The following is an 11,195-nucleotide window of genomic DNA, read 5'->3' as shown; positions in this document are numbered from 1 at the left end:
GTGTATGGGATCCTCTTGGTGAGCTTGTTTAAACGCAGATTGCTGTCCCCACTCTCAGCTTCTGGTTCTTTTAGCTCTAGGGCAGGCCCCAGGATTGGCATTGCTACCCCGTTTCCAGGTGTTACTCATGCTGCCGGTTACTGCTTTGATAACCTGATAACCTCTGCTGTTGGTGTTTGCTGCTAGCACACCGGTATCCTCTTTCAAGGATGGCCCTTCTGTGGGATAATTAATAATGGCCCTGAAGAGCCAAACCCGGGAAGGCAGGGTCCCAATCTAGTCCAATTTAGCACAGGAATGCTCTTTGTTTTTGCGCCCAGGCTGGAGTGCAGTGACGTGATCACGGCTCACTGCAGCCTCAACCTCCCAGACTCAACAGATCCTCCCACCTCAGCCTCCTGAGTAGCTGGGACTACAGGCATGTACCACCATACCCGGTTAAATTTTGTGTTTTTTGTAGAGATAGGGTTTTCCCATGTTGACCAGGCTGGTCTCAAACTTCCCATGTTGCCCAGGCTGGGCTCAAGCGAACCTCCTGCCTCCGCCTCCCAAAGTGCTGGGATTACGCATGTGAGCCACTGTGCTCTGCCAGGAATGCTGTCTTTAATAGCAGTAAATCAGTACACTCCCTAAAGGAAGATACCACTTGAGCCATCTGCCTGCAGGTGTTCTGGCACCCCTTGAAATTCCCCCTAAAGCTGGGAAGGTTTTTCTCGTGCAAGGTGGGCAGCAGGGGCATGCCTGGTGCTACCTTCCTTCCAAGCCATGGATACAAGCCAGGATTTGTGATATCAAACCCCTAGGACAAGGTCAGTTTAGTAGTGTCTGCTACCTCTGGGTGGGCTATGGCCTAAGACAGGCTGGGGAAGTGGGAGGTGGGGCAGTAGATTCCTGGCTTGTCGTACTGAGAAAGGTTCTCATTCTTTTTGTTTATTTGTTTTGAGACGGAGTCCCGCTACATCGCCCAGGCTGGAATGCAGTGGCATGATCTCGGCTCACTGCAGTCTCTGCCTCTGGGGTTCAGGTGATTCTTGTGCATCAGCCTCCAGAGCAGTGGGGATTACAGGCATGCACCACCACACCTGGCTAATTTTTGTATTTTTAATAGAGACAGGGTTTCACTATGTTGGCCAGGCTGGTCTGGAATTCCTGACCTCAAGTGATATGCGCACCTCGGCCACCCAAAGTGCCAGCACCACACCCAGCCAAGAATGGTTCTCATTTTTTGACCCAGGTGGGCCCTTCTTACTACCTATTATTCTGCTGTTCTTGCAGCTACAAACTGCTGAAAAGAAAGCTTAGTAAGCATCACCCTCAAGCAGGAGGAACCTAGACTCTTCCACCTGTCAGCTGACCAAACTCCTTGACCAAACTCTAGACAAGCTTCGCCAAGCCCCCTTCTCAACTAGGCCTCAATCTTGGCCCATAAAAACTACAGACTCTTGGCTGGGCTCATGGCTCAAGCTTATAATCCCAGTGTCAGAGGCATTTGAACCAGAGCAACTCCATCTTGAATAGGGACTAGGTAAAATAAGGCCGAGACCTCCTGGGCTGTGTTCCCTAAAGGTTAAGGCATTCTAAGTCGCAGGATGAGATAGGAGGTCTGCACAAGACACAGGTCACAAAGACCTTGCTGATAAAACAGGTGGCAGTAAAGAAGCTGGCCAAATCCCACCAAAACCAAGATGGTGACGAAAGTGACCTCTGGTCATCCTCAGTGCTCATTATATGCTAATTAGAATGCATTAACATGCTAAGAGACCCTCCCACCAGTGCCATGACAGTTCATAAATGCCATGGCAACACCCGACAGTTACCCTATATGGTCTAAAAAGTGGAGGAACCCTTACTTTGGGGAATTGCCCACCCCTTTCCCAGCAAACTCATGAATAATCCACCCCTTGTTTAGCATATACTAAAAAAAATAGGCTGGGCACTGAGGCTCACGCCTGTAATCCCAGCACTTTGGGAGGCTGAGGCAGGTGGATCACGTGAGGCCAGGAGTTCAAGACCAGCCTGACCAACATGATGAAACCCTGTCTCTACCAAAAATGCAAAACTTTGCTGGGCGTGGTAGTGCGTGCCTGTAATCCCAGTTACTTGGGAGGCTGAGGCATGAGAATTGCTTGAACCTGGGAGGTGGAGGTTACAGTGAGCTGAGATCCTGTCACTGCATTCCAGCCTGAGCAACAGAGTGAGACTCTGTCTTAAACAAAAAAGGGCCAGGCATGGTGGCTTACACCTGTAATCCCAGCACTTTGGGAGGCTGAGGCAGATGGATCATGAGGTCAGGAGTTCAAGACCAGTATGGCCAAGATGGTGAAACCCCGTTTCTACTAAAAGTACAAAAATTAGCCGGGCGTGGTGGCAGGCGCCTGTAATCCCAGCTACTCAGGAGGCTGAAGTAGGAGAACAGCTTGAACCCGGAGGGGGGCGGAGGTTGCAGTGAGTTGACATCGTGCCACTGCACACCGGCCTGACTGGCAGAGTGAGACTCCATCTCAAAAAAATAAAAATAAAAAACCAACCAAACAAAAAAACACCTACAGACTCTCAACTCAAGTGATTTTACCCACCCTTCTCCCTCCACATTAAAAGGCTTCTACAAAGGCTGGTCACGGTGGTTCATGCCTGTAATCCCAGCACTTTAGGAGGCCTAGGCACATAGATTGTCTGAGCTTAGAAGTTTGAGACCAGCCTAGGCAACATGGAAAAACCCTGTCTCTATTTATAAAAAAGAAAAGAGAGCTGGGTGCGGTGGCTCACACCTGTAATCCCAGCATTTTGGGAGGCCAAGGTGGGTGGATCACGAGGTCAGGAGTTCAGGGGTGGCCTGAACTCTTCCAGCCTGGCCAAGATGGTGAAACTCTGTCTCTACTGAAAATACAAAAAATAGTGGGGCGTGGTGGTGGGAGCCCATAATCCCAGCTACTGGGGAGGCTGAGGCAGAGAATTGCTTGAACCCAGGAGGTGTAGGTTGCAGTGAGCAGAGACTGCACCACTGCACTCCAGCCTGGGCAACAGAGTGAGACTCCGTCTCAAAAAAAAAAAAAAAAGACTTAAACATTAATATAGTTTCTAACAGTTCAAGGTCACATCTTAGCATGGCCCAATCCCACCTAAAAGTGCCTGCCTGAGAAAGCCCGCCACTGCCGAAAGAATTGACTGTTCCAGGCAACACCCAGCCATAGGTTCCGGCTACACGTTCTCAGAGCATTTACTAAAAAGGGCTCACAGTTGTGAATTCCTTCTCTGATCCTTTGAGATGTATAAGTATCTTCTATAACTCAAGAGTGTCTTTCTCAAGGACCTGAAAGCCATTCCTTGAATGTCATCATCCTGAAGGATGATGTGGGAGGATAGAATCCTAACTTCAATAATTGCCAGCTAGTGGACAGAGCTGTACATTGCCCCATCCTTTGCAATTTTTCATGTCCTTGACTCTACTGAACCTCTGCTTTCCACCTTCCCTACTCCTTCATCCACTCTGAAACACAAGTTTTAAGGTGTTTAGGCTGAGAGCAGTGGCTCACACCTGTAATCCCAGCACTTTGGAAGGCTGAGGTAGCTGGAGCACTTGAGGTCAGGAGTTCGAGACCAGCCTGGCCAACATGGCGAAAGTCCGTCTCTACTAAAAATATATAAATTAACCAGGCGTGGTGGTGGGTGCCTGTAGTTCCAGCTGCTTGGGAGGCTGACGCAGGAGAATCACTTGAACCTGGGAGGCAGAGGTTGCAACAAGCTGAGATTGCACCACTGCACTCCAGCCTGGGCAACAGAGCAAGACTCTGTCAGAAAACAAACAAAAAACACAAGTTATCTTGCCAGACTCACTGACTTGTGCCTGTAATCCCAGCTACTCTGAGGGCTGAAGTGGCAGGATCACTTGAGGACAGGAGTTTGAGACCAGCATGGGCAACATAGCAAGACCCCATCTCTAAAAAATAAATTTAAATTCCCAGTCACTTCTGTACAAATCAAAGTTGGTCCAAGTTCACACTGGACCCTCTTCCCTACTGCAATAGTGAATTACAAATTAAAATCTGGGCCAGGCGCGGTGGCTCAAGCCTGTAATCCCAGCACTTTGGGAGGCCGAGGCGGGCGGATCACAAGGTCAGGAGATCGAGACCACAGTGAAACCCCGTCTCTACTAAAAATACAAAAAAAAAATTAGCCGGGCGCGGTGGTGGGCGCCTGTAGTCCCAGCTACTCAGGAGGCTGAGGCAGGAGAATGGCGGGAACCCGGGAGGCGGAGCTTGCAGTGAGCCGAGATCGCGCCACTGCACTCCAGCCTGGGCAACAGCGTGAGACTCCGTCTCAAAAAAAAAAAAAAACAAATTAAAATCTGTTCTTACCACCTTTTTTTTTTTCATTTTAGAGACGAGGTCTTGCTGTCTCACCCAGGCAGGATTGCAGTGGTGTGATCGTGGCTCACTGCATCCTCGAACTCCTGGGCTCGAGGGATCCTTCCACCTCAGCCTCCTGAGCTAGAAGTACAGGCACATGGGCCGGGCGCGGTGGCTCAAGCCTGTAATCCCAGCACTTTGGGAGGCCAAGATGGGCGGATCACGAGGTCAGGAGATCGAGACCATCCTGGCTAACACGGTGAAACCCCGTCTCTACTAAGAAATACAAAAAATAGCCGGGCGAGGTGGCAGCGCCTGTAGTCCCAGCTACTCGGGAGGCTGAGGCCGGAGAATGGCGTGAACCTGGGAGGCGGAGCTTGCAGTGAGCTGAGATCTGGCCACTGCACTCCAGCCTGGGCTACAGAGCGAGACTCCGTCTCAAAAAAAAAAAAAAAAAAAAAAAAAGAAGTACAGGCACACACCACCATGCCCAGCTAATTTTCTTTTGTTTTTAAGATGGTGACGGGTCTTGCCATCTTTCCCAGGCTGGTCTCGAATTCCTGGACTCAATCGATCCTCCCACCTCAGCCTCCCAGAGTACTGGGATTACAGGCCACTGTGTGCCTGTTCTGTCCTTACCACTTCAACTAACATCTAGCTTTATCTTTTTTTTTTTCCTTGACTTTGTTTATCTTTGACAAAGTAGGTATCTACTCTGCGTCACAGGGGCCCAGGCTCTAGCTCCCCGCTCATTATCTCACTGAGTCAAAAGGGGCTGGGCAAGGTCCTTGGACAAGTTGCCAAATAGCTGCCAGAGGCAATGGACTCTGACTCACATGGACTCAGAGGTACTTTTCTGTTTCCTTTTTTTTTTTGAGACAGAGTTTTGCTTTTGTCACCCATGCTGGAGTGCAGTGGCATGATCTTGGCTCACTGCAACCTCTGCCTTCCAGGTTCAAGTGATTCTCCCACCTCAGCCTCCCGAGTAGGTGGGACTACAGGCGCACCACCATGCCTTGCTAATTTTTGTATTTTTAGTAGAGACAAGGTTTCACCGTATTGGCCAGGCTGGTCTTGAACTCCTGACCTCAGGTGATCCACCCACCCCAGCCTCCCAAAGTGCTAGAATTATTTGCGTGAGCCACCACGCCTGGCCGAGTCTCGCTCTTTTGCCCAGGCTGGAGTGAAGTGGCGTGAGCTCACTGCAACCTCTGCCCCGCCAGCTGGAACAATTCTCCAGCCTCAGACTCCCAAGTATCTGGGATTATAGGCATCTGCCACCATGCCCAGCTAATTTTCTTTTTTTTTTTGAATTTTTAGTAGAAACAGGGTTTTGCCGTGTTGGCCAGGGCTGGGCATCTTTAGACGTGTCTATAGACGCGTACCAACATGCTGGACTAATTTTTGTATTTTTAGTAGAGATGGATTTTCACCATGTTGGCGAGGCTGGTTTCGAACTCCTGACCTCAGGTGATCCACCTCCCTCAGCCTCCCAAAGTGCTAGGATTACAGGCATAAGCCACCGTGTCTGGCCTTCCTTTTTTTTTAATTTTTATTTTTTTGGGGCCGGGCGCGGTGGCTCACGCCTGTAATCCCAGCACTTTGGGAGGCCGAGGCGGGCGGATCACAAGGTCAGGAGATCGAGACCACGGTGAAACCCCGTCTCTACTAAAAATACAAAAAATTAGCCGGGCGTGGTGGTGGGCGCCTATAGTCCCAGCTACTCGGGAGACTGAGGCAGGAGAATGGCGTGAACCTGGGAGGCGGAGCTTGCAGTAAGCCAAGATCGCGCCACTGCACTCCAGCCTGGGTGACAGAGCAAGACTCCGTCTCAAAAAAAAAAAATTTTTTTTTTTTTTGATGCAGGGTCTTGCTTTGTCATATATGCTGGAAAGCAGTGACACAATCATGGCTCACCAGCCTTGACCTCCCAGACTCAAGCAATCCTCCCACCTCAGCCACCTGCTGAGTAGCTGGGAATACAGGCATGTGCCACCACCACACCTGGCTAGTTTTCGTGTTTTTTTGTAGAGACAGGGTCTCACCACGTTGCCCAGGCTGGTCTGGAACTCCTGGGCTGGACTGATCCACCCACCTTGACCTTCCAAAATGCTGTGGTTATAGGTGCGAGCCACCGTACCTGGCCTCGGTTTTCCTTTTCATTTGTTCCCATCACAGCCCATAGGGGACTCAGTAATCCATATGCAGTCCCGAGTCTGCCCATTCAATCACCCGCCATGCCCTGCTTACAAGGACTTTGCCTCTGTGCCCAAGTCACATGCGAGTGGCAACATTCCCTCACAGGCAGAAGTTAAATGAGCCTTTCTGAGTTTACATCCATCTCTCAAATATCTGTTAGCAGATTATTCAGGAAGAATTAAAAGGTCTTTGCCTGGGTGGGACCTCAGTTCCAACAGGACCCACCAGCATATCACCTGCACTACCTCCCAATTCCCTGTCCAGTTGGGCCACCCATTTACCCTGTGCTTTCTGGTCCTATCCATTCATCTAAATTCTGCCTGACTGTCCAAAGTCCACTTTGAGTTTTCTTTCCTCTAGAAAGTTCTCCCCAGGGCCGGGCGCGGTGGCTCACACCTGTAATCCCAGCACTTTGGGAGGCCGAGGCGGGCGGATCACAAGGTCAGGAGATCGAGACCACGGTGAAACCCCGTCTCTACTAAAAACACAAAAAATTAGCCGGGCGCGGTGGCGGGCGCCTGTAGTCCCAGCTACTCAGGAGGCTGAGGCAGGAGAATGGCGTAAACCCAGGAGGCGGAGCTTGCAGTGAGCCGAGATCGCACCACTGCACTCCAGCCTGGGCGACAGAGCGAGACTCCGTCTCAAAAAACAAAAAAAAACAAAAAAAAAAAGAAAGTTCTCCCCAGATGCCTCAGCCCCATGTCAACATCACCCTCACCCCCACTCTTTTTTTTTTTAAAGACAAAGTCTCACTCTGTTGCCCAGGTTGGAGTGCAGTGGCACAATCTCAGCTCACCACAACCTCCGCCTCCCAGGTTCAAGCAATTCTCCTGCCTCAGCCTCCCATTTGGTTGGGATTACAGGCGCCCAACACCATGCCTGGCTAATTTTTTGTATTTTTAGTAGAGACAGGGTTTCACCATGTTGGCCAGCCTGGTCTCAAACTCATGACCTCAGGTGATCCCCCAACCTGGGCCTCCCAAAGTACTGGGATTACAGGCATGAGCCACCGCGCCCGGCCTTTTTTTTTTTTTTTGAGACGGAGTCTTGCTCTGTCGCCAGGCTGGAGCACAGTGGCACGATCTCAACTCACTGCAACTTCTGCCTCCTGGGTTCAAGTGATTCTCCTACCATAGCCTCACCAGTAGCTGAGACTACAGGCACGTGCCACCACGCCCAGCTAATTTTTGTATTTTTAGTAGAGACAGGGTTTCACCACTTTGACCAGGATGGTCTCTATCTCTTGACCTTATGATCCACCAGCCTCGACCTACCAAAGTGCTGGGATTACAGATGTGAGCCACCGCTCCCGGCCTTTTTTTTTTTTTATTTGTGTCTTTTTTGGCTGGGCAAGGAGGCTCATGCCTGTAATCCCAGCACTTTGGAAGGCTGAGGTGGGCGGATCACTTAAGGATCATTAGCCAGACGTGGTGGCAGGTGTCTGTAATCCCAGCTACTTGGGAAGCTGAGGCAGGAGAATAACTTGAACCCTGGGGGCACAGGTTGCCATGAGCCAAGGTCGCGCTACTGCACCCCAGCTTGTGTGACAGCCTGCCTCAGCCTCCCGAGTAGCTGGATCTATAGACACGTACCAACATGCTGGACTAATTTTTGTATTTTTAGGAGAGATGGGTTCTCACCATGTTGGCAAGGCTGGTCTCGAACTCCTGGCCTGAAGCGATCCACCCACCTTGGCCTCCCAAAGTGCTGGGATTACAGGCTTGAGTCAACGCGCCCAGCCCTAATACAAAATAATTCTGCAAATCTGTAAGAAAATGACCAAATAGACAACTTGGCAGGGTGAGATGTGAGGATCCCTTGAGCGTGGGAGGTCCCAGTCCAGGCTGCAGTAAGCCGAGATTGTGCCACTGCACTCCAGCCTGCGTGACAGAGCAAGACCTTGTCTCTCAAAAAAAAAAAAAGTAAAAGAAAATGACCAAGTAGCTAATAGGAAATGTGCAATCACATAGTACTTGTCCTCTTGTGACCAGCATATTCTACTTAGCATAATGTCCACAAGGTTCATCCATGTTGTAGCATATGTCAGAATTTCCTTCCTTTGTAAAGCCGAATAATAGTCTATTATATGTACATACCACGTTTTCTTTATTCATTCATCTGTCAATGATGGGTTGTTTGCAGTTCTTGGCTATTTTAAATACTACTGCTATGAACATGAGTGTACAAACATCTCTTTGAGCTCCTGCTTTCAATTGTGTTATTTGTCTCATTTTCTTTTTTTCTTCCTTTTTTTTTTTTTTTTTTGAGACAGGGTCTTTTTCTCAATTTTTGCTTCAAAATAATCCAGGGTTGAGGTATAGGGATAGATACAACAAGGTTGGTTAAATTGATAATTATAGAAGAGATGAGGCCAGGCACAGTGGCTCACACCCATAATCCCAGCACTTTGGGAGGCTGAGGCGGGCAGATCACTTGCGGTCAGGAGTTTGAGACTAGCCTGGCCAACATGGTGAAACCCTGTCTCTACTAAAAATACCAAAACTAGCCAGGCATGGTGGCAAATGCCTGTAATCTCAGCTACTTGGGAGGCTGAGGCAGGAGAATGGCTTGAACCTAGGAGGCGGAGGTTGCAGTGAGCAGAGATCGTACCACTGCACTCCAGCCTGGGCAATAAAACGAGACTCTATATAAAAAAAAAAAAAAAAAAAAAAAAAAAAAGAGAGGATGAGTAGTTACTCTAGGTTAATTAATTATAACATTTTTTTCACCTTTGGATAGATTTGAAGTTTCCATAATAAAATGATTTTTTGACTGGGCAAAAACTAACCAGGCATGGTGGCACACGCCTGCAGTCCCAGCTGTTTGTGAGGCTGAAGCAAGAGGATCAGTTGAGCCTGGGAGGTCCAGGCTGCAGTGAACCATGACTGGGCCACTGCACACCAGCCTGGGTGACAGAGCAAGCGAAATTGCTGGATCATATAGTAATTTTTTTTTTTTTTTTTGCCCATAATCAAAACTATTTTGGAAAACGGACACCAAAATAGATCACTGTTGTATACTTTGCAAAATCAAACATAATTATGAATACATTATTTTGGTAGATGAATTAGAATTGCTAGACTTATGATAAGGCTTTCTGTGAGAGAACACAGATTCCGGAAGTGGTGTGGATCACTCAATTCGTGATGCTTTCCTCTCAGTGAACACGCTCTGTGAGTCTGGCCTTTCCTTCTGTAGGCTGATACTGTTAAACAACCCACACAAAGAACCACTGTCTGAGCATGGCTGAAAACTATGGTAATCTTGGGACAATCTCAACATTTTACATCCATAAAATAAGAATCTGGACTTTGAACTAGCCGTTTCTTTTATGATTTTTCTCTTCTTCTTCCAAAGACGGATGTAATAAATATGTAGACAAAGACTTGTTGATCCTTTTGCAAACCCTGCCTGTCCCATCCAGACCTAGTAATTCTAGTGTTAATTTTTTTGAGGAGCACCATACTGTTTCCCATAGCTGCTACACCATTCTCCACTCCCATCAGCAGTGGACAGGCTTCCAATTTCTCCACATCTTCACTAACATTTGCTATTTATTTATTTATTTTTTGAGACAAAGTTTCACTCTTGTTGCCCAGGCTGGAGTGCAATGGCAGGATCTCAGCTCATCACAACCTCCACCTCCTGGGTTCAAGCAATTATCCTGCCTCAGCCTCCCGAGTAGCTGGGATTACAGGCATGCGCCACCATGCCCTGCTAATTTTTGTGTTTTTAGTAGAGACGTGGTTTCTCCATGTTGGTCAAGCTGGTCTTGAACTCCTACCCTCAGATGATCCCCCCCCTCGCCTCGGCCTCCCAAAGTGCTGGGATTACAGGCATGAGCCACCGTACCCGGCCCCACATCACTCTCAAAAGAAATGCAGGCGGGACGCAGTGGCTTACGCCTGTAATCCCAGCACTTTGGGAGGCCGAGGTGGGTGGATCATGAGGTCAGGAGTTCGAGACCAGCATGGCCAAGATGGTGAAACCCTGTCTCTACTAAAAATACAAAAATTAGCCCGGCATGGTGGCACACACCTGTAGTCCCAGCTACTTGGTAGGCTGAGGCAGGAGAATTGCTTGAACGCGAGAGGCGGAGGTTGCAGTGAGCCGAGATCATGCCATTGCACTCCAGCCTGGGCGACAAGAGAAAAACTCCACCTTAAAAAAAAAGAAATGCGGATGAAAATCACCACACTGAGATATCATTGTTCACATACCAGATTGGCAACGATCAAAACACTTGATAACTATCTTGGCAAGAGTGTGGGGCATCCGTATCCACTGCTAGTGTAACTGGAAATCTGTGCCACCTGTATGATGGTAATATCTTCAAAATTACAAATGCACAAACCATTTGACCTAGCAATTTCTTTTCTTTTTTTAATTTTTATTATTATTATTTTTGAGATAGAGTCTTACTCTGTCGCCCAGGCTGGAGTGCAGTGGCGCAATCATGGTTCACTGCAAGCTCCGCCTCCCGCTTATAAGCAATTCTGTGCCTCAGCCTCCGGAGTAACTGAGATTACAGACAGGCACCACCATGCCCAGCTGATTGTTTTGTGTTTTCAGTGGAGACGAGGTTTCACCATCTTGGTCAGGCTGGTCTTGAACTCCTGATCTGGTGATCCACCCACCTGGGGCTCCCAA

This window comes from Macaca mulatta, chromosome 20 (genome assembly GCF_049350105.2).
Source record: "Macaca mulatta isolate MMU2019108-1 chromosome 20, T2T-MMU8v2.0, whole genome shotgun sequence".
NCBI classification, from domain to species: Eukaryota; Metazoa; Chordata; class Mammalia; order Primates; family Cercopithecidae; genus Macaca; species Macaca mulatta.
Note: the sequence above shows the minus strand (reverse complement) of the source record.